This window comes from Lissotriton vulgaris, chromosome 5, assembly GCF_964263255.1.
Source record: "Lissotriton vulgaris chromosome 5, aLisVul1.2, whole genome shotgun sequence".
Taxonomy (NCBI): domain Eukaryota; kingdom Metazoa; phylum Chordata; class Amphibia; order Caudata; family Salamandridae; genus Lissotriton; species Lissotriton vulgaris.
This window is the reverse complement of record NC_141693.1, coordinates 1,327,647,200-1,327,671,314: the sequence shown is the minus strand read 5'-3', so window position 1 is coordinate 1,327,671,314 and position 24,115 is coordinate 1,327,647,200.

Genomic DNA, 24,115 nt, shown 5'->3' with positions numbered 1-24,115 from the left:
AGGACGCTAGGTGGTGGTGCCATGAAAAGGCCCACCCAGCGTAGGGGTCTAGGTGTGATCAATCATGACATGAGTCAGGATAAAGTTAAAGGTTATTTTGAGACGGATGGGGTTCACCTTACGCCCGTTGGCTTTGACCCCTTCCTCCTTGATTTAAAAGAAGCACTCATGAACAGGTGTTGCAGGTAGCGAAGGTAGCAATGGTGGGGGGGCCCGTGCGGCAGCAGGTACCACCGCACGGGCTGTGGCGGAGTTACTGGGCGATCCTGAAGAAGAGAGGTGCAAACGATGTACTTCAGCAGGCACATAGGGGTGCCAGAGCCTAACCTGTAACCTCATGGGAGGTGCAGGAATTCGTGTCGGCGCCCCAGTAGTCCTTCGGGCGGTTGTGGGCCTGTGCAACCGGGGGTTTGCTTAGTCACGCCCCGCAATGGGCGTGTCAGTATATATATATTTTAATTGTGCAGCAGTTGGGTGGTTCGCCACTGTGCTGTTTGGCTCAACAGGCTCGCAGGTGGCGAGAATGCGGCCTGCCCTGGATCGCCCGTAAGTTAACCCACCATCATTACATATGTTGTATGTAATAAACCTGCAGCAATTTTTTCCCAAACCTAACTCTGTGTTTGTGTATTATTTGTGGGTTTGGACATTGGGGGGCGGGGGACATCTAGTGGCCCTGATGTGACTATGCATCTCTGCACTTCTTGTGGGACTTGGCAAACATTTGGCAGGGCGTGCTAGCTGCCAACTCTTCACCCTGTGCCGGAGACCCCCGCGCTCTTCAGTCCCCACCTCCTAAGCACTTGCTGTACGCATCAAGTGTCTAGCACAACGATCGCTCAGCATCACTTACATCCATGCTGGCCATAATAATTAGTCGGCGCTGCAACGGGGGCCCTCCAGGTCGTGTGGCTGGTCGGGAAGGTTGCCCTCCCAGCATGGGACGCAGAGCCGGCGCTAGGCATGGACTGCGTGGGCAGCTGCCCAGGGCCTTGCAGTCAGCCCACCAGCATGGGGCCCGAACCGATCATGTGCCCTTTTGTTTCACTGACTCCTTGCAATTAGGGTTTATGGGAGGGGTCCCCTCCCTGGGCCTCTCTGGGATAGTTTCTGGAGCCCTAGGGGAGGGAGACGCTTCCCCTTGTCCCAATTGCAAGGAGACCCATTCAGAGACAATGCTGGTCACCCATTGTACAAGATTTTAGTGCCCCCACAGTGTTAACTCATAGCCTACAAGCAATTCTTACAGCTATCAGGCTGGAGGTGTGAGAATTGCTTGTGGGCTGAAAGTTAAAACTGTGGGGGCGCTAAAATCCTGTACAATGGGCCTCCTGCGGTGTCTCTGAATAGGGTCACTTAAGTAAATTAGAGGGGCCTCGGCCATTCCCTATTGGCCCAGGGCCTCGCAAATGATAGAACCGGCCCTGGTGGGATGCTCTGAAGCCGCCCTTCAGGTCCGGGAGGTGAGTGGTGCCTCCATCTTAGGTCACCACACTTGGCGGTTGTCTCTGCTCTGACCGGGGTTTTCAGATTGTTGTGGTCGGCGAGCCTTGAAGTACCCTTTAAAACCATTTGTTTTGCACTGTTTTTTTAGAAGTGCTGCAGACATGAAACGTGTGACATCTTTGTGTCCCCATACACAAGCTCCATAAGTTGCTACAGCAACTGCCTTTGAGCTATAAACATGCAATGAAGTACAGGTGGGCTGGTCCCCAGTCTTTTATTTACACCTAATGACTGCAGCCAAAACTTGTTTTAATATAGCAGCTGCCTTTTCCCTGTGTAAGATAACACAATAGGCCAGACATTTCACACATGTCCTCACTAAACATTTTTTTAAAGGATGCTGCATTGGCAAAAACAAATAAAGATAACATTGTCGCCAGTACATAATGCATGTATGATGTATATATTATAGTGTGTGGTGACGTAGTATACCTTTCAGATGTCAAATTGTCCCTCATGGATGGTGCTCAAAGCGCTCCATAGGAGCAGGAATAACACGCCAAACATCCAACAGCAAGACCTAGGCCGTCCCTAATACTGTTGGTAAGGGGATCCTAGAGCTTCGATACATATTTGTTGCACTTTATGATATAAGACTTTATGATAGATATTAGTTGAGAGAGGCCTGCTTCTCTTGACGCGATCAAAGCCCATTCAACATATCATTTAAATGTTCGGTATCAATAGGTCTAAACAGCTATCCAGTGAAGCCAGACCTAAAATGGAAGTAGTTAATAAAACCAGTGATGCATGTAAGCATTACTCGGTAATAATCAGAATGAGAAACAGCCATCTGCAAATTACAGCTTATTTAAAGTAAATGAACTGAAACATGGATGTGAATATTTGATAGTTTAGTATTTCATTAAAAAGACTTCCTGATTTAATTTTTAAAACGGCAAGTAATTTCTCTGTTCGGGTCATATACTAACAACATTATAGATCCTTGAATGTATTCGTTATCTGATGCATACAATCTCAAACTCCATGATTCCAAAAACAGACACCCCTTCCCTCACCAAGCTCCATGAGAGGTTTTTCCCCTTTCTTTTGCAATGACAAATGTCACCCCAGATGCTTGTTTGCATGTAATCGGTCTGTGTAGTGTTTTGTCATTGTGAGTGTCTGGGCATCATGATATGTCTGTGTATCAAGAGCTTAAATCTAAATTGTGAAGAAGGTGCAGTGGCACTGGAGGCTATTTTGTCCCAATTAGAATATGTTTTTTACAATCAAACCAGGGAATGACGGCTCAATGTCCTCTCTTGCATTGGATCCCATAGTGCCCTTGCTATGCCACTGGTGTGATTGTGCCAGTGGGCGGTGTGCCAGGGGGTATCTGTGTAGAGTGTGAGTATGTGTGTCTGAGCAGGCACCTGTGTGAGTGCCTTTGTCTTGGTGTGGCACTGTGAGAATTTGTATCTGTTAACACATGGCCATTTGTTTGTATATCTCTTTGTATTTCGGAGAGAAACAGATTAGAGCTGCCTGAAATATGAACTGAGGTGGGAAATAGGTTAGCTGGTATCGTTATTTGTCGCAAAGGGTGTTACGCAAACCCACATCTATGCCAGGAAAAAATATTCTCCACAAAGGATCTCCAAGTGATAGTAGGCAAACCTGCTGGACCTCCATTCCCCTTGGTCACCTATCTCACAGACCCCACTGAGCCCTTTACCCTCTATCGCCATCAAAAGTGGAATCTTCACTTAGCGTATCATGCATCTCTAAAGCACACCCAATAACCCTAAAGCACTCATCCAGAAACCCAGTAATCATTGGCAATCTGCTTCCTTGTGAACTGCAGAGCAACAGTTAAACATGTAACTGAAATTGGTGAAACTATACTAGCAGATGAAACTGACATTGTATTCCTAACGGAAACCTGGCTCAATGATCACTCAAACTATTGACACCTCCTGGCTACTCCATCATAAGACGGGACAGATGAGGGCATATAGGAGGCGAGCTAGTGGTCATTCATAAAGAAGGCATCTGTCTCAACACTTTCAAGACAACAAACTACTCGACCTTCGAATACCTTGTAGTTGAACTCATAACAAAAGGTGCAACTGCAATCAAACTTCACACCATTTAACACCCACCAAATCTCCAGCTTAATCTTCACCGGAGAACTATCTGACATGATATCATGGGTCTCTTTAACTGCCATCGGTGGCCGATTCTTAGGAGACTTCAATCTATACAGGAATATCACAGAAGGCACCATGGTCCTTAACATAATAAACCTATTTGAAATAAATGACTTCAAGCAACACTTCAAAAAACAGACCCACAACAAAGGCTCTACTCTAGATGTGATAATCTCCAAAAGCGATCTTGTCTCTCTTTGATCCATCATGTACATTGACTGGTTGGACCACCACATTATACACTTCAATGCCAAGGCTAATCCCAGGTCTTACCTAGCCTTCATCCAACAGTCACATGCACTGGACAAGGAACATCCAACAAATTACCTTTTTGGAGCTGGAAACCAGGATCAACGCCCAGTTACATTCACATCCCCTTCTACGCATGGTAGATACCCTCACCACCCACTATAACTCAGCGATGACAAATCTGCTTGACCAAGTGGCTCCACTCAAACTCAAGATATCAAGAAAGACCCAGTCAAGATCATGGTTCAATTTAGATCTGAATAAAAAGCGGAGGCAACTAATAATGACTGAAAGATTATGGAGACAGAACCTCTTACAGACACACATCGCTCTCTTCAGGACTGAACATCTCTCCTACAAGAAACACACCTTTAGAGGAAAGGCTGCTTCTTTCGCACTCAACTTGACCGTGCGAAGAACAGACGGAGGGACCTCTTCAACATATTAAAACAACAAACTACCCTCACCTTCCATCATAAAATCATAGCCACCAATGAATGTGAAGGAATAGCTCATTTATTTACCAGAAAAATTGTGAAAATTGAACAATCCCTTATCCATGTCAAAAGTCTACAATCTCAACCCTTCTGCTTCGACGACACTGTTATCGCCATAGAAACTCCCACTTCTCCTACTGAAAAACAATGCCAATTGTTCAGATTTCAAACCTCTGACAAAAGGAGAAGTCTTCAAAATAACGCGAACCTGAAGCCCATGTCCTATAATATTGATCCCCTCCACTCCACCCTAGTACAGAACCTTAACTACATCTTCTCCCCTTTCTGGACCAAAATCATCAATGCATCCCTCTTGTCGGTCTGCGTACCTTACTCTCTCCAACTAGACCAAATTGCACCATTCTCAAAAAATCTGGGGCAGACCTGTCACAAACTTTCCTTTCCTAGCAAAAGCGATCAAAAAGTGCATCTTGCTACAACTCAACCAACACATTGATGAATTCAACCTCCATGACATCTTCCAGTCAGGATTCAGAAAAGGTTGTAGAGCAAAAACTGCTATGCTCAATATATTAGATGACATTCTCAGAACCTTAGACAAAGCAACTCCTGGCTCCTAATTCTAACGACTTATTAGCAGCATCTGACACTAAAGCACCAAGCTTTACTTGAGACCCTCAAGAATAGAACTGGTACCAATGGCACAGTCTTGACATGGTTGGTGTCCTATCTTCAACATCGCTCTCAACAAATAAAATCATCCTGGACAAAAACATGTCAATGAAAGAGCACATCAGCAACTCAGCCAAGGGGGCACTCTTCACACTAAAATATCTCAAGCAAATTAAAATGTTAATTCCTTCTGATGATCTAAAGAATGAAGTGCAAATACTAGTAATCCCGAAACACAACTACGCTGACACCATAATCACTGGGACCACGAAAAGTCACCTTGCACCTCTAAGGGCAACTCTTTATGCAGCCACCAGACTTCTTACAGGATTTAAGCGGTTCAACGATATCTCACCTGCTCTCAACAGTCTCAATTGCCTTTCCATACAAGGAAGATGCATCTTCAAAACAGCGTGTATTACCCACAAAGTCCTCCACACAAGTATCTGGAAAACAAACTATCAGGAGCAGAAGAAGCCAGGTCCTGAAAAGCACCGACTCACTTCGTATCCTTCCCAAACCAGAAAAAGGCATAGTCGGCTCGCTCTTTTTCAGGAAACGCTCCAAGGATTTGGAAATCACTTCCTAAGGATCTCCATGGTAAACCCTCCTATATTTGTATCAAACGGAACCTTCTACCCATGATTTCACCACACTGACAGGATCATTCAATGCAGTCACTTGACCGACTCAGCATTGCAAACTGTCGCTAACGCCACTGATCTATATTGTTATATTATTCTATACCCTCTGAATATACTTATATACGTTGTATTGTTTTTATTCCCTCTGTATATACTATGGTAACTCTCATGAAGCCTCGTATTAGTTCTACTGAATCTGTTCACATGAACTGTAAAGCACTCCGATACCTTCAGGTCTAGCTAACTCTCCTTAAAACTCATAAATAAATAGGCTCATAAATAAACAGGCTCCCTAAGAGCACTGTATCTCGGAACTGTGATGGGGCTTACTATAGGAGAATGGGGTAGAACTTACCCTGCGACATTGGATTTGCTGCTAGTCCATGGCACTGCTACCCACCAAGTACACAGCAAAGAGACATTGGCAGGCTGGCCTCGGCAGGGGATGAGCAGCAACTCCTCTCCGCTGCAACCAGTGAACCTCAACCAGCCTCTGCCTACTGGTGGTGTACGATGTACCCGCTCTTGCTGTATGTAGTACAAGCAAAAAGCAGTCAGGACTCCCCTTTGTGTCACTACCTCCCAGTGCCATAAAACCTGGCCAATGGAATTGGTAATCTGTGGTGTGATGCCAAACTAATCTGAGGTGGTATGCAGGGGTCCACTAACAGTAATACCTTTACTTTGACTACAGAAACTGGAGCCCTGGGGGTCTGAGAGCTCTTAACTATCGTCCATGCTGGCCTGCAGCAACTACAGGAGCTGTTGGTTGTTAACTCCAACATTGACTTGTTTACCTGGATTATTGGAAGACAGTATGTCTGTGGTAACTGAATATCAGCATTAGATCTATAACTAGAGTGCTCTGCTTCAAAGATGACTGACCATGCGCAAGTGCTAAATTTGTAAAAGAATGAGCGGCAATACTCAAAGCTCTCATAAGCCCTCAGCTGGTGCAATTAATGTTGGTACGCCGATTACCAAAGCTGTGTAGTCTTAAATCCCCTCATGCCGCTTTAATTCACTCAGGTACTCCCCGCCCTTTTATCTTACTCTTGCTTTCTCCCATTGTAACTGTTTTACCGTCTTTCTCTTCCTTTGTCTTTCTGCTGTATGCGTTTATCTCTCTGTTGCTTTTGGTAAATGTCTGATGTAGAAAAATAAGTGCTGGTCCTCATAAATGATGTAGTGTTCTTTAAAAAGATGAGTTTTCAACTCTTTGGTTAATTGAAGAAGGATTGGGGTGGTCGGTCCTGATGGATATGGGGATGCTAGTCCAAATCCAAGGAGCACAGATGAAAAAGGATGGCTGCTTTGTTCTTTTTCTTATTTACATTAATCGTCCCCCATCCAGAAGGAGCCCTGGCTGCAGCCCTGCAGAGAGCCACCAGAGGTTGTGAGCTTGTCAGCCAGATAAGCGGGAATGCAGGTTGTGACAGCTTTCTAAAGGATGAAGCTAGTTCTGAAGATGGTGTGCACCGGTAAGTGAAACCAGTAGATTCCATCAGGATGGGGGTGATCTGATCATATTTCTTCAGGCCCTGGATGAGAACTGCTGCAACATAAAGGATGCCGTCTTGAAGGAACAGGTTCAGAGCTGGTACCAGGCAAACTTTGTTTTCTTTTGCAGTGTGTTCCTTAAGGGTGTGAGGTTAGTGCTTAGCGTGAATCCAAGTGACCTTGCATGGGATAAAAGTCAGGGTTCAAGGCTGTCACGGTTCATGTCATTGAGCTAGATTTATAATTTTATTTTGCTTATTTCTCTTGACAAATGGCAGGAATTCTGTCAGTCTTTCATCTTTATGTGTAGTTGGTGCAAGTGTGAATATTTGTTTTCTTTTTCGTACTCCAATATTGAAGAATCTTTTTAAGCAGGTGGTGCAGTTCTCCGTAGCCCTCTTGGTGAAATTCTCCGCTATCTTTCTTCCATCTTTATTTGCCTTCTTCCTCTGAAATGAAAACACAGCTCATGTTAGAATAAAACAATAATTAATTATACATATGTGACAGAATGGGTATCCTTTAATGGGCATGCTGCATTGTGATTGGCCAGCCGGTTTGATAGTGCAGATGTTGGAAGGATGAGGAGATGGGCTGTTCCCCTTTCCAGCCATGCATCCCCAAACAAAGCGATTGGTCATAGGGTGGGGGCTCGGGTATCACATTTGAGTGAAAGAGGTAAATGCATGGTTCTAACTCTTCCAGAAGCAGCTGGGGGAGCAAAATAAGTAATCGGGTTCAATGAGACCCGGAAGTGCTGCATGGAAGGAACAATATGAGAGACACAGACTGCAAAGGGCAGGGGAGACTCTAAAAAAGAATCCTGCGAGCCTATTCCCGTCCTGGGATTTACCTTCTGTTACAGGAAACGACTGGAAACGTTGCTTACTATAAACTGTTTTTTGAAATTGACTGTGCAGTCCATCAACCCCCAGTCTGGGTGTTCATCCCCTCACCTACACTTGACAGGGAGCATTGAGCGAGCTGGGCGCCATTACCAGGCCGGGCCCTCGCCGTGTCTGTGCACTCCGGGCCTCTCACGCCTGTTGGCGGCCTGTTCACTGGTGGAACAAGGATCTTCAAGGACATTGCACACATGGACGCCCCCTTTACTTGATGTTCTGATGATCGTCGCGTGGAGCGGCCCATGGGTGACCTGAGAGCTGCGGGGGGGAGTTTGACTGGGCATTCAGGAAGATAGACAGCAGAAGGGAATGTTTCTGTCCGTTTTTAGTGAGTACCTTTCAAGGTCCGACTGCCATTGACACTTAACACCCCTCCTCCTTCCACTCCTCATCCCTAGACTTTTGGGGAAGGTAGGGTGGGAGGGGTGGGATGAAGGGAATGCAGCACTGCAAAGGAGGTTACCGTGGGGTGACAGTAGGGTTCGAGGGGAAAGCTTCTTTCTGCTGTTCACTGCTCAAGTGGTGACTGTGTTATCAGGGTAGAAGTCGGGGTAGAGGTAGGTAGGCCTTCAGGCTTATATCCAGTCAGCTCAGCAATCGAGGGAATATTTCAGAAATATTTTACAACACTTTCAGATCATTTTTATATTGGGGTCTGTCAAAATATCCACTAGGGTTTAACAGGCCCTTCAGGTTCTTCATGAGGCGGTCGCACTGATCTGACACCTGTGGTGCTGGTTGGGTGATGGGGCCCTTGGATCCTCCTTGCCACTTCGCCCAGTGTCGCAGGCATTAGGGGAGCACCAGCAGAGAGGGGGGAGGTTGACCAGAATGAGGTAGTCGGAGCTAATGGGAACGAGGAGACCACAATGCCCACTCAGCAGGTACATGTGATGTTCAGGCGCTATCCACATACGTCTTGGTCTCAAAGGGGGTGAGGACCTATGAGAGCAGATGGATGTTGGAGACAAGTCGGTAGACTATATCTGTAGTGTAGCAGAAGTGGACAGCAAGGAGGCAGGGGAGGACATTTTAGGTGCATCGAAGAGGATGCAGCATTCAGATGTTGGGGCAATGTTTACACATTGAGGCAGGGGCTTAAGGCATGGAGTCAAATGTCCTTTGATCCTGCATTGGTGGTGGAGTTTGGTGTGCATCGGCAAAGCAAGTGGTGTGCAGAGAACGGGACAGATATTTGTGTATGAGATAAGCACAACCTTGCATTTATTGTTTTTGAAAAGGTTTTTTTGTGCTAGCCATTGTGTGGCAATGTATTGGCTAACAAAAAAGTAAACATCACAGTTCTTATTGTTGGAGGGTAAGTGTCTGGATTAGTGCAAATGTGTACCTCCTTCCAATAATGTTGAGACTGTCGCGCATTTTGCCTTTATTTGTTGCCCAATATGCTAAGTTAGGAAGATCTGGCACAAATCCTTTTTTTGAGCAGAGTCCTACTGAGAGAGAGGCTTAGGCTCCACCCACATGTTGGTTCGCTCGAGTGCAGGATTGGAGTCGGCTGAATTTGTGTGCTTCCACTAAAAAGACTACTTGTATTGCAGTTTTTGACTTGTGGCAAAGTTTATACTCGATACAGCAGAAATAAGTTAGTTATGGTGGGAATCCAATGATGAATTGATTATGAAAGATTTATGATTATGACATATGTTTATTAAAAGGCCACTAGGACTAACATGTTTATTGTGAAAAGCATATGTTACAGTCAATATGTATTTATGTGTGGATTGTTATTACTCTATGTTTAAGCCTACAGATCGGTACTTATTTTGTTACATGATATTTCACAGATTCCAGCAGTAGGCACGGGTTTTGGTGCAGGCCACCCATGCTGACAACCCCTAGGGGTTTTCACTGTTATGATTCTTGTAGGTCCTTTCAAGAGGAGTTGTATATTGTTTTGCAAGCTGCATTTTCCGACATATTTGTAATTTTATAACTGTATGTTTGATGGTTACTATTTTATGTGCACTTGAATAGGCTGGTTTTGGGTAAAGTGTAAGGCCAAAAGTTAAATACTTCATTGGTTCATTGGGAAAAGTCATGCAAACTTTCATAGATTTGATCTGTTTATTATGAAACGTTATGACAAAGCCAGTAGGCATGATCTAGTTATGGTGAAACCTAATAATTAAATAAAATAAGCTTTTATGGATGGATCGCTATAACACTGGTCTATAGCCTTTGGCCAGGTATTTTATTACAAAGTATTTTACAGATTACTGCAGTAGGTAAGGGTTTTGATGGTGGTGAGCCTCCTGAACGAACTGTAGGGAAAGAAGATGTGTACTGCAAAAATCCTTCTTAGGCTTTCCTAGGACAGATATTATCTTGCTTTGTTAACTGTAATTTTGTATATATTTGTACTTTTATGAATGTATGCCAGATGGTTGCCTTCAGGAAAGATTGTGCTCAGTACAATGGGCTTGTGTTGGTTGTGGTGGCAAGCCAATGATAGAGGTTGTATGCCTGACTGTTGACTATAAAAAGTTAGGATAAAGGCAATAGGCCTGACATATTGATTGTGAAAAGCATATGTTAAAGTCAATAGGCATTTAAGGATGGACTGTTATTACTCAATAAAAGTCTACAGAGAGTTTTTTTGTTACTTGTAATCTCGAAGATTATAGAAGATTTGCACCATAGGGATTGTTGTTAAGCCCTGCTAGAAGAGATAGTGTTTTACTTTTCCAACTGTAATGTTGTTTACATTTGAGGTTTTATGACTGCATGCTTGTAGCTTGCCTTGTGGGAAAGCTTGCACTCATGACTGTAGGCATCAGTTGGTTATGGTGGCAAGTCAATGATAACAGTTATAGACTTGATTGGTGAGCATGGAAATGTCATGCCCCTATGCCACAGGCTTGGCCTGTTTATTACCAAAAATTATTACAAAGCCAATAGACCACTAACAGTTCTGTCACAAGATGTAGGAAGGTATTTGGTTACATGCAATCTCACAGTTTATCATAGTAGGCAAGGGTTTGTAGGCACCCTCTCTGATAAAGCAATGGAGTAGACATTTACTGTGATGATTCCTGTTAGGCCCTATTGAGATAGGTTGTATATTGTTTAGCCAACAGTAATTTTGTACATTTTGTAATTTTATAAACTGTGCGCCTGATGGGTGCGAGTTTGTGTACACTTCCGGAAGCCAGGGTTGTATATAATGACACGCCATTGGTAAAGACGAGAGGCCTTTTAAGTTCACTGGGATAAGCCATGTCAGATTCCTTAGGAGTGATCTGCTTATAATGAAAAGTTATGACAAAGCAAGTAAGCCTAACTTACGTATTGTGAAAAACATGTGTTAAAGGCAATATGATCATAAGGGTGGGTAGCTATTCCACTGTGCAAAGGCCTGTAGGCAGATATATTGTTACATGGACTGTAGTTGTCAATGGTTCCTTATTAGGCTCAATAAGTAGCAATTTTATATTGTTTTGACTCCAGTATTTTGTACATGCTTGTAATTCTATTATGGAATACCTGAGGGTCCCTTGTGGGACGTCTTATGAACCAACATGGTAAGTATGAGTTGGTTATGATGACAAGTCAATGATAAAGCTTATAGGTCTGATTGTTTATAATGAAACGTTTTGATAGGAGCAGTAGGCCTGAAATATTGATGTGAAAAAGCATATGTTAAAGTCAATAGGCATTTAAGGGTATATTGTTTTTACTCTGTATTTAGGCGTACAGATATGTATTTTGTTACATGGAATCTCAAAGATTACCATAGCAGGACTGGGTTTTGGAGCTGTTTACCCTCTCTGCTAAACTGTGGATAAAGAATATATGTACTGTCCTTGTTAGAGCCTCTTAGGGAAGGTAGTATTCTGCTTTGCTAACTGTCAGTTTATACCATGTAATTCTATGACTGTGTGACTGATGGTTGTTTTGTGGGAAAGATTATACCTAGTACAGGGAGCCTCAGTTGGTTATGGTTATAAACCATTGATAACAGCTACAGGTCTGATTGGCTTACTAGGAAATAAAAACTTTTGCCATAGGTCTGACCCGTTTACTATGAAAAGTTTCGAAAATTAATTAAGCCTGATAAATTGATTGTGAAAAGCATATGTTAAAATCAATAGGCATGTGAGGGCAGATTGGTATTTCTCTGTATTAAAGTCTACAGAGCCGTGTTTTGTTACATGAAATGTCACAGATTACATTTGTAAGGAATGATTGCGGTGTTGGTTACTGCCTCTGACAAACCCTATGGGGAGAAGAGTTGCAATGTAATAATTCTTGCTAGAATCTTGTTTTAGCTGTCTGCCAGTATCTTGTAATAAAAAAACAAGGCGCATGATGCTCATGCGCCAGAGAGACAAGTAGGAAAGAGAGGCACATCATAGTTTAATTGCTCCTGTCTGCCGCCCGCAGGTGAATCTATTTATGACTGGACGCTGTCATTTAAATTGCATACAATCTGATCCGATAATCTGATTCATGGGTGGCACTGTTGGGGGCGACTCGACCGGGCCAGAATTAAAAGCAAAAGGGGCCTAGGGGCCTAGGGGCCTAGGTCCTTAGCCCCTTCTGCTTTTAATTCTGGCCCGGTCGCAATGCCCCCAGACAGTGCCACCCACGAGTCAGATCATCATGATGGTAAAAATCGCCTTTGCAACAAATAGGAATGCCACACAAGCCGGCCGCTCTGTCACCCAGCTGACCTCCGCGCGGCAGAAAGTAGCACTCGCCGGCCACAAGTCAAGCTGCAGAGACAATCCGTTATTACAGTTGCCAGAACAGGTGTGATGGGAGGAGATTAACTCATCTGGTAGCGCCTCTCCGTGTTTCCTAGTCATCCTTGCTAAGTGCCTTTCAGATGTTAGAGGTGGCACAAAGGTCAGGCGATCGCAGTGTCCATGCACAGTGGCAAACAGGTGGAGGTGACCCCTGTGACAGTGGGCACTCATTAAGCCACACATATGCTCATCGATGTCACGTGAGGCCACGGAGTGTGTGCCCAGGGCTCTCTTTTATTTCTCTACAAACAAGTCTTGTTATTTCACAAACGTGGGTTTAACACAACATTCTGAGATTTTGACCAGTGCTATCTGCAAACATATGAATGTAGCACATGCTTTATTAGACAATACAGCCCACATTAAAAAATGAACCGAAGGCCTGAAAGACATGATTTTATAATACAACATTTTAAAGTAAACATGACTGTTGTTTTGCCAGCTCGTTTCGTAATCCTGTTTTCAGTCTTTCGAGATGAGATAAAATAATTTTTGCTTTAATCCTGGCTGATGCAAATCTACCCAAAATACGTACACCACAAGGGGCGGTCCCCTGAGGCAGGCATCTTGTGAACGAACTATCAAGTAGACGGCCTTTCATATCCAAAAAATTATCAATGTATTGCATTAGCCTAAAAAAATCGAATAACATGGTTGCTAGGAATATATGAATAGGTGTATTTTTTGGCACGTATGCACTTTGTGAAAATGTCCCAATGCCTTAAATAATGATGTACATTGTATATGACGCCATGATTAGTCAATCGGTGTACTGTTGATCACTTTATAAATTTGCTCAATAAAATAAAAAAAAATAATAATAAAAAAAGGACACCTTTCAACTTACCCCAGCACAGGCCTGACAAACGGCAAGGTGCTTGGCGACAAGCCATAGAGCAAGGGGGCCCTAGAGCAAACCAGCTAAACGGGCCTCTGACCATTTGTTGGGTAGTAAATTCCAACAATAATCCAGGTTAAGAAGACCCGCACCTCTCCATCCTCTACACCACTGATAGATGCGCCTCTGGGTGGCACCGATTCAAACACTGAAAAGCCACCTTTGGGTGTCTGTGTTGCCTTTCTTCGTGATGCCCCTGAATGCAGCTGTGGTATAGATTAGATTTAATTTATATTTTTAAAGCGCAGATTATACCCTAAAGTGTCGTGGTGCTAGCACTGCACTTCTTGCCTACTAAAGAAATGATCATAGGACAATACAAGTGTAGATTACAGGGTCGATGAAAACAGCCAGGTTTTTAGCTGCCTTCTAAAATCGTGAGGCTTGTCTGTGATCTCCGATGAAAAGGCATTTGGTTCCAAAGAATGTCAATAGCATAACTAGATCGTTTGTGCATTGCTTTGTAAAACTGTGCCTTCTTCTTAAATTTGTAATTTTGTATTTCTTCTGACCCAGGAAAGCGCTGCTTTCTAGTACACCTGTCAAACATAGAACCTCTCAGCAGATGTTTAGGCTTTGCCAGTTTTATGAATGTTTGTATCCATACAACAGCTGTAAATATTGTGTTTCCAGCACCAGTTTATTATTAGCAATTGGATTTTCACAAGGATGCGTACAAATTTTCAAGACTTTGGGCAGTATTTTACAATACGTTTTTCAAACATGAGATTTAAAATGGTTTTTGTTTGTGTTAAATAGAAATGAAAATGGACAGATTAGCAGCTATTTTCTAAAGACAACTGCGTAATAAGGCCGAGTGATGGATGGGCATAAATCTTTCAATACAGAAGATCAATAAATGCCACATTTCAGATAATTATGCTAACATGTCTTTGTAAAATGGCCTTGCTTAAATGAGAAGATCATAATAATATCTGTCTTATATTACACTCGAGGATGACGTCCTCCTGTTTCTAGGTACTGAATACCATGTGATAATGTTACATTATAAAATGTTACCCATCCTATCAACCTGAGAATAGTGTATGACGAAGGTAGCCCAGCTGGCATTTGCCTCCTTGACTGACAGCTAGACATCGACCTCTGTAGGTGGCATTTGACTCACTGAGGCATCTTGGCACAAATGAACCCATCAATAATGTAATTGTTTTCAACTCATAAAATGTCCCTAATTACATCATAGATGACATCACTAATGACATAATCGGCCACAGCCCGGTTACGCAGCGCAGTGGCATTTGTTGTGAGCATAGGCGGAGCGAGTTGGTGGCTGGCCTCAGGCTCAGCCTGGCTCTAGTCTAGGCCTGGCTATGACTCGAGGTGGGTGGGTACAGCTGGTCGGCTCTGCTGGTCCTCTGAGTGCATCCCTGGGGGTAAACTAAATGACATTTCGTCTGTGACATAGTTCGATGACCTGCTTGCAATACAGATGATCAGAAATCCATGTCTTAAGGAATGGGTTAACTGATAGACATGACGGGTAACAAAAAAAGAAAAATAGTGGCATCTGCCTATGCTTTACAAGCAGCTTCGACTTGTGGGCTGCGATCAGTACATTTTCACAGCTTTGCGGATGGTCTTTGTGGTACGGAGAAAGCTGCCTCTCTTTCAAATACATTTGCTGTTAACTAAATTTTAGCTAGAATCTGTTTGTAAGTATGTCAGCAGTCTAACAATAAAAAAAATAGTTTCTAGAACTACATATACTTAGTAATGTTGGGGAGACGTAGAACTGCAGATATGTTTGCCATTGAATAATAGTGACTGTCCTTGGTGTGAGGTTGCGTTAATGTGCATCAGATATGCTCAAAATATAACGTGACATGAATGACCCTTCACACATTGAACTTAACGGCATTTATTATCTTTTATTCTCAGTGATAAATATTTCAAAATGGTATGTGCTGCAGAACTGGTTCAGGTTGGTTCTCCGTTCAAATATCTTTGCCAGGCTGCAGTTGAGACACCGTCTTTGTGTAAAGGCGCCACTCTCACGCACCCACTACAGAGGCACACAGAGGTGTCAGGTTCTCTGCCCATCTTCTCTGCATAGCCACTCTCACATGCATTTCATTTGTTTTATAGCGCTACTCAAAACCAGTGTAGGTTGTGTGAACACTTTACAATATACACACATTATATATGGAGACAATTAAATATATGTGTGTAAATCAGTCTATAGGAAATAATACATAAGACAAAGTGAATTGCAGGGTGTAGGATTCCCATATTAGCCATACTGGTAGGCAGTACATTTTAAGAATGTGTGTTCTGGAGAAGCACAAACTCAGGATTTAAAATGTACCTCAGTAGTTGGGGTTGGCTTTACAATTAAGAATATATTTCTACCCAAACAAACTTTTTTAGCAGCATTTGGATAATGAAAAACCTGGGGAAAAATAATGTTCTAACCTATAGCATGCAGTTTGCCTGTAGCTCTTTGATGGCAGATTACTGGTCCTTGCCCTATATTACGATTGTAATTTAGGAACTGCTGGTTACAAATACATCTCTGTGGCAAAAGCAGTAACCCACTGAGCTAATCACATAAAATACAGTTATGTAATTTGCATGGTACATGTTCCTTGCAGCAGACATATCCCTTTGGGCTACTTCATGATGATTCAAAACTGTCACTAGCCCAAACTCTGATCTCTCTCTAGCAGGAACATTAACCACCAGAGTTAACGGGGCATTTTTTATTGTTGTCTGAAAACTGCTGGACACACTACACACAAGGTACTTTGCAGCAGGTGCTATTTAACCCATAAGTTATTTCTTTACACAGTGCCCCCCCAGGTCTGCATCAGGTGCAGCTGCACCAGTTAATCCGCCCCTTAGTTCCTTGCAGCGAGAAGAACAAGACCATGTTTCAGCACGCACCTGTGTATGGGGTGTTTGTATAGCACAAACCGAGTAGCACAGCCCTGTACAAGCCCATGGTCACAGGTAAATCCATGGAGTGCTTGGAGGGGTAGCTGGATTCTGAGATGTGCTGTAAAATGCACCATTTTGGTCTGTCTTTTTACAAATTTTTCTTGGGGGAGAATCCCCCCAAACCTCCCTAGTAGTGGTTAGGCTTGCATGCTGCGCTCGCTCGCAATGCGCCTGACGGGGGCTGGTCTGCCAAAATTTGCCAGGGCTGCTTTCAGTTCCCAGTCCGGCTTAATCTGTTTTAATCTTCAAAACTGTGGTCTAACATTAACGCCATTGTTAAAGTATATTTAACAAATATAGTCCCAAGTCTTGTTTATGGAAAGCTGGGATTGATTATGGACGAAGCTAATGGTTTTAAGAAATTTGAGGCATTGGCCTAACGTCAAGCACTAGGACTGCCGCCTAGTGTATGAATAGAAGTAATTTGTTCAGAACTAGGGCTATGCTCACTCCTATATATCAGGATGCAGGGCTAAAGTTCTTATCATCTTTAACAAGTGCTGATAATAGTAGTCTGGAAGCATAGTGCTTGAAAGATCTGTTGCACAGTCATACCATTTATGTATAAAACAGGATCAAAACTTAATTTGTTAATTATGATGTGAATTTTCTTTATAAAGAAATACTGCAAGGCATTCAAGTGCATGTAAATGGCCAATCTGAAAATGGTTAGAACAGACACACATTTCATAGCCACCAAAACGACATTGGCCTTTTATAATGTGTTAAAAGTTGTACCTGGATTGGTTTAGCATTTTACATGTGACTTAATCCTAGGTGACTGCGACAACTGATACTCTTTCAACTTGGTTTATTGGAGAATAATTATAATTTAAATACTTGCATAAACCATCTCTTCTGCCAGTGAGAACAACTCATCCTGTACAATTTAGCTTTTTTATTGCTCTTATTGCTCTTATGTCTTTCCGTGCTAGCTTTGCAACGCTTGCATCTTAAATCTTTATTAAAGACACATGAATTTGGTTGGAGCGATGGATGTTCGAATATATATTGGGTCAATTCTGGGATCTCACGATTTCCTATTGTTCTTAAATGTATTATTACTGATTGTTATAAATATATTATTATTGATTATTATGTTTTTATGGTGAAAAGTTTAATGAACAATATTTTTAACTATTACTACTTTGAGAAGCAGCATTTTATGATACATGTGTATGGTTTGAATGTTTTATGGGTCCTAATGGCGTTAGCGTTATAGTGCAGGAAAAGGAAAGGGCTCCTTAAAGTAGATACATTGGAGGGGAGGTACTTTAATGATTGAACTGGCTCAATCTAAGATTGATCGGATTGGAGTGAATATGTAAGTAAAACAGAAGGTCCATACATACTGACATTTGCTCTTGAGATGCATTTTAACCCCTTCCATGCTGGGGCGTTTCCGCCGCTGTGCGGTAAACAAAAGAACAGGGCGGGGCCGTGACGAACCCCAGCCGTCATCAGCACACGGGCGCCGCAGAGCGTGACGGCTGGGGTTCGTCACCAGCATGGAAGGGGTTAAGATTTTAATCATTTTACTGGTTAGGCAAAAGGGATATTATTTAGGCATTTGGAGTGACACCCTTTTTTGAAATTAGTTGTTGGTGATGATGTGGTTTTCAATTGGTGAGATTGCCCATTTTGTAATTTGGCACTCACTCTTTTAGGATATGGGCAGCAGATGAAAAATGCAGGGTGGGTTTTTCAGAGGTGCTAGTAAGGGCCATTGGTGGGTTGGGAGGGTGGTGTTATGATGCAGTAGAAGGTAAGTATTCCCCGTGGACATATTATAGTTGGATGGCTCACTATATTTTCCCCTATGCAAATTATCTGGTCGTTCCCAATGATGATGAAACTGTGTATGTGTGTAGCCATGTGCGTTCATTTATCAGGGATGTGAAATTTAATAAAATATCTACTTGTAACTGGGACAGGTTGCTTCATGAAACTACATGTCCTATAACAAAATCCACTTGTCCCTCTGGTGCCATGTAGTGCGGCGACAAATTATGGCCGCAATCTCATTATAGAAGAGCTCTGATTATAACCTCTATTATTATGATTATTGTGGAGTGGTGTGGCTCACTGGTTAGAGGCGGCAGACCCGGAAGCAGAGGACGGCCCGGGACCAGGGTTCAATTCCCAACGCGGCAGGGTCGTGGACCAGGGTCAGCAGGCTCGATAATTCTCGCTTCGGTGCCTACTCTAACCAGGGATCACACTCGGCAACTCTGGGCATTAGCTTGCCTCATCTCCACAACGGCCCCCCACATACACCGGGGATGCCTGGTTTCACCTTGGAGATACCCAGCAGGGATCAACTCACAGGGAAAGCCAGACGGGTTCCCCAGTGGTCTACAGCGCTGGGACGCCCCATTGCTGGGGTAGCCATGCGCTTTACAAGACAACCCAACAACATAACATGCCAGAGTTCATACCATAGTAGGGTTTGAATATTAGCAATTCCTTTGACTTTCCACCTTTCCACAGATCTACATACTGGGGCTGGAGGTAGTGGTAAGCAATAGTTTTCTATGGTTGAAATGTCCTTTTGAGTCTGTGCAAACCTACTAACTTGCATGTTTTATGGGTTTTCATCAGCTTTTCTCTAACCTTTTTCCATACGGAGAAAGGTTGGAAATTTACTCCTGACATGGGCAGAGGTAAAACTTCTTCCAGGGTTGGGGAAAAAAGTGATCAGTGGGAAAGTGAACTCACTAGCATGCAACCAATTTTCGCATGAGTAAATGTTCACATGATTATTTGCCAGTGCTAAAATGCAGTTCACAAATATTTTTGAGGACTACAATTTCCTGACTTACTTCTCTAAATTCTTGTCAATTCATGAAAGCCGTAAATCTACACTGCTGCAAGGACATATACCATGGGTGCACATTTGTGACTTTCTTTATGAATTGGGCCCCTATTTAGGTCTGCCATTTTGTTTATATTAAAATTCTATATCGCTCTCTCTATATACCAGTTGCTTTTACTGTGAGTGACAGCATTCTGCTTTCACAAGGAGCATGCTGGCCCACACAGTAGTTTTATTCAGTAACAGGAACCACTGTGGCAATGCTTGGTTTTTGAGACCAAAAATATTTTTGCTTTTGCCATTGTTTGTTATAATGATGAGGGCCCATTAGCTCCCACAACAATAAAGCTTTACAAAACCCACATCAAATTAAGGCACACATTGACGTAACCAAAAGGCTGTCCACAAAAGTTATACCTTTTGGCTTTGCCAATGCTTGTTTATTTTCCCAATAACTCTGTTGCAAATGGTTGCACTGATTTTTCCATTATGAATATTTTTGGGAAATACAAGCATGCATCAACACATTTTGCAGCAATGCTTCAAAGAAATGGTACCTAAAATTGCACAGGAGTTTAGCAAATCGTTTTTTACCTAGTTGCATTTTTTTATTTTGAAAGCAAATAATCATCAATCTTGCTTTCAAGCTTTTGCTTATATTTGCATCTAATCAAAGAGCATCCTGGAAGCATTATATGTTGCCTTATAGTGTTAAACTTTGCAAACGTGTGTACACTTTTTTATACTGATGGGTGTGCAAGCTAAACTTACAACATTTCTTTGGAACGCTCAACCTAATAAAAAAAGGCTTTGTAATAATGAATCTTAAATACAAGTTCGTACAGCATTAACAAATGAGCACAACTATTTTCTTAACTGCAGACAATTCCCTTCCCTTAGTCATAATCTGGTAGTGTAATCTGGCATATTTCAACAAAGGGAGAGGTAGGGAGGATCAAGGACACTCTCTCAGTCCCCGGTTAAATGTACTTCAACAAAAAAGAGAGGTCTGGCCAGTCACAGGACTGCCACAATTTTGGAGCGAATTATGAAAGGATAACACACTCACTCAATTTGAGTAGGAAGGCCCTCACACACCGACCTGGTCAGTGTCATGCTTCATCATCGGGCCCCACCAAAGAGGCCGAGTGCCTCTTTGGTGTGCTGCGACGCCAGAAAGACTGCGGAGCTGGTCGTGTGGGGAGGGCGTGATGTGAGTGAAATATAATTAAAAGTGCCTAAGAGGGTATCAAAAAAAGTTTTTAATGAGTGATCCCTAAGACACAGGTAAGTGGTATATGTGTCTGAATTTACGTGCCAAGGTTGTTAGGATTTGGTTAAATTCAGCTAAATACCACAGAGTTAATTAATCAGTCAACATGTTTCTGCCATACTAGTGGTATAAATTCACCAAGGCATTCTTCAGGACTATACCCCGGCGGTATGGACACTCTAATAGTCCACCCTAACCTGGGGGCGTGAAAGTGAAAAAAGAAAAAGTGAAAAAAGTGCTTAAAATTAGAAGAGCGGGTAGCTCATTCTAAAGAAAAAACCCCAAAATCAGGGGTATCTCAGCACTTTAAAACAAGGCGCTACTAGCACCATGGGTCTCGGGAGCAGGATTGGAGCGCACCTGGCACATCGCCCTCAGCGCTCACAACCCGCTTTTGAACCTTCAAAATTCCTCGGAACTGGACCCTGACGATCATCGCCGGGGTATAGTCCTGAAGAATGCCTTGGTGAATTTATACCACTAGTATGGCAGAAACATGTTGACTGATTAATTAACTCTGTGGTATTTAGCTGAATTTAACCAAATCCTAACAACCTTGGCACGTAAATTCAGACACATATACCACTTACCTGTGTCTTAGGGATCACTCATTAAAAACTTTTTTTGATACCCTCTTAGGCACTTTTAATTATATTTCACTCACATCACGCCCTCCCCACACGACCAGCTCCGCAGTCTTTCTGGCGTCGCAGCACACCAAAGAGGCACTCGGCCTCTTTGGTGGGGCCCGATGATGAAGCATGACACTGACCAGGTCGGTGTGTGAGGGCCTTCCTACTCAAATTGAGTGAGTGTGTTATCCTTTCATAATTCGCTCCAAAATTGTGGCAGTCCTGTGACTGACCAGACATCTCTTTTTTTGTTGAAGTGTAATCTGGCAGCCAAAGGTTTTGTGCAGCAGGGGGTAGGGCCTACTTGCCCCATGTTCAAAATAAACTTGAAAGCTTCTTTTCTTTGACCCTAAACAATATGTCCTGGGCATCAGGCTATAGGAATTTCACACACCCTGATTTATAAACTAGTCTGGAAAACAGGTGATTGCTGGCTTTCGTGATTAAAGAATTTAGAATCATTGGTGGCGTAAATGAAGATTTTACTACTGAACGTTGAGCCCCATATTATTGTGGTAGAAGAATATCAAGTATGGAATATTGAAAGATAAGTGCATATGGGGAAATATAGATTTACTATAAGCCCATGTCTATGTACCTATGAGGGACGGAATATCAAAACGTAAGTGCATATGCGGAAGTATAGATTTACTAGTACTCCATGACTATGTATCTTAAAGATATATCTATCACCAAGGTACATGCTTATGGAGTTAAGTATAGAAAATCTAGACTAATTTACTGGTCCATATTTTTTTATATACTTTGGCCTCGAAACTGTGTGCCATTGACAGCCTGATGTCAACATTCAGGGTGCCCATTGTAGAGAGATAATGAGATGAGATCAGCTGTTGGCCACATTAACAGCATTACACAAAGTTTGGGGTCCTCCAGATATCTTGATGGGTAACTTGGGAGGAGAAAACAATGTAGTGAAGCTACTGGAAGTAGTGCTGCTGAAAAAAATGAAGAAAGACTTCACTCAAGAATCACTGGTGTGGATCATGTTTGATTTGGTCACAGTTGCTACTCAGGAGAGTTTGGAGGGGGGCAAGCAAGAAGGAATGCGAACATGAAACTGTTGCGTCAGAGAGATTGTATTAGCTACTAAGGCATAAATTTGTGGTTTTGGGAAATGAGGGGCATATTAGCAAGGGCAATATCGCCGCTTTAGGGGGACTTTGTCCCGCTAAAGCGGCGATATTTTTATCGCCCTATTAGCAAGCTGTCGCTAACAGCAATTAGCGACAGCTTATAGGCGATAGCTACAGGTATGAGGCCCGCTTTGCATGTCAGTGATATTTATCGCTAATGACATGCAAAGTGGGCGTACCCAAACTGTTAGCGACTGAAAACAGTCACTAACACAGCTATCGCCTATTAGCAAGGCAGGCAAAGCAATCAAAAAATTTGCGATAAGCAGGATCATCACTAGATTCTAACTCCTGCTAAAAAGTTGACTTACCTGTATAGTCAATGGGGGGTGGATTATCACATTAAGCCCCCATTGGCGTTAATGCGAGAATATCGCTGGATTTCCAGCGATATTCTCGCATTGAGCTGCTATCGCCGGATAATTTATCGCATTGGAGATAAACGTTGCTAATAGCACGTTATGTCTGCGATAATATCCGGTGATAGGCAGCGATAAAAAAAGTGCGCTAAGCGCATTTAGCGATAAATATCGCTACTCCTTGCTAATATGCCCCCAAGTTCAATTGTTTAGAGAATTGAGAGGTGTGTGTAGCTGAGGGAGAAACTGGGGTAGATATGATTAGATTTCTGAGGGTTTCAATGTCAAATAGGGTCAGCAGGATAACCTTGGGGGGTTCCTGTGCTCAGAGTTGTTGGCAGTTTTTGGTGGGTTAGGAGGCATTGCTTTTGTTCCTGGGTAGTAAAGTTAGCTTGGGTGGGGCAAGGGCGTGAGCGGTGGGACGAGCTGATGTGCACTCAAAGATAGTCATTTAGGAATATGGATGGGACCGTAGGGCAAGGACGCGCCACTTAAACACATAGAGATGGCATGAAGTTAAAGGATGCTTAGATGGACAGCAGTCAATTGTGAGGATAACATGTGGCTACAGGGGGTTGGGACTGGTAGGCCCAGAGAGGTGCAATGTTTAACGAGCCTCTGCGGGTTAGTCTGTTTTCGTTATTAGCACGGTGCTTGTTTCTAGGCTGTAAGTGCGACATGCTAGGTCATAGAGCTTGTTAATGCAGGCCTATTACATTAAGGGTGGTGTTTGCACAATTTTGGGTGAGTCTTTTGTGACTGCGCTGTGTCCCACTATGGAGGCTCTGAGGAGCTGCGGCGGAGTCAGTCTCTACCTGGACCTTCTGGGTTAGTGGGGTAATCAATAGCAGCTCTCCCATCGGATATGATGGAACTGCTGAGTGTGGGATTAAGGTTCGTTTTTGAGAAGGAGCACACAGGAAGGCCTCCCTGCGCACCTTGAGGCGTGGAGGGATTTGAGAGCGTTATCATGTTTATACTACTGTTGCTGCTGCTACGATGGATAATTTCGAACAATTTTATTTTACATTCTTTATGCTTTGCCACTGGTGTGGCAGAATTAGTTCATTAGATGGAGTTGTTGGGAATTGTTAGTGTTACAGACAGTTGGCTTTTGTTCCCAGACTGACAATCCATGTCATATTTCGAGGATTGGCCAGGGTGGCAATG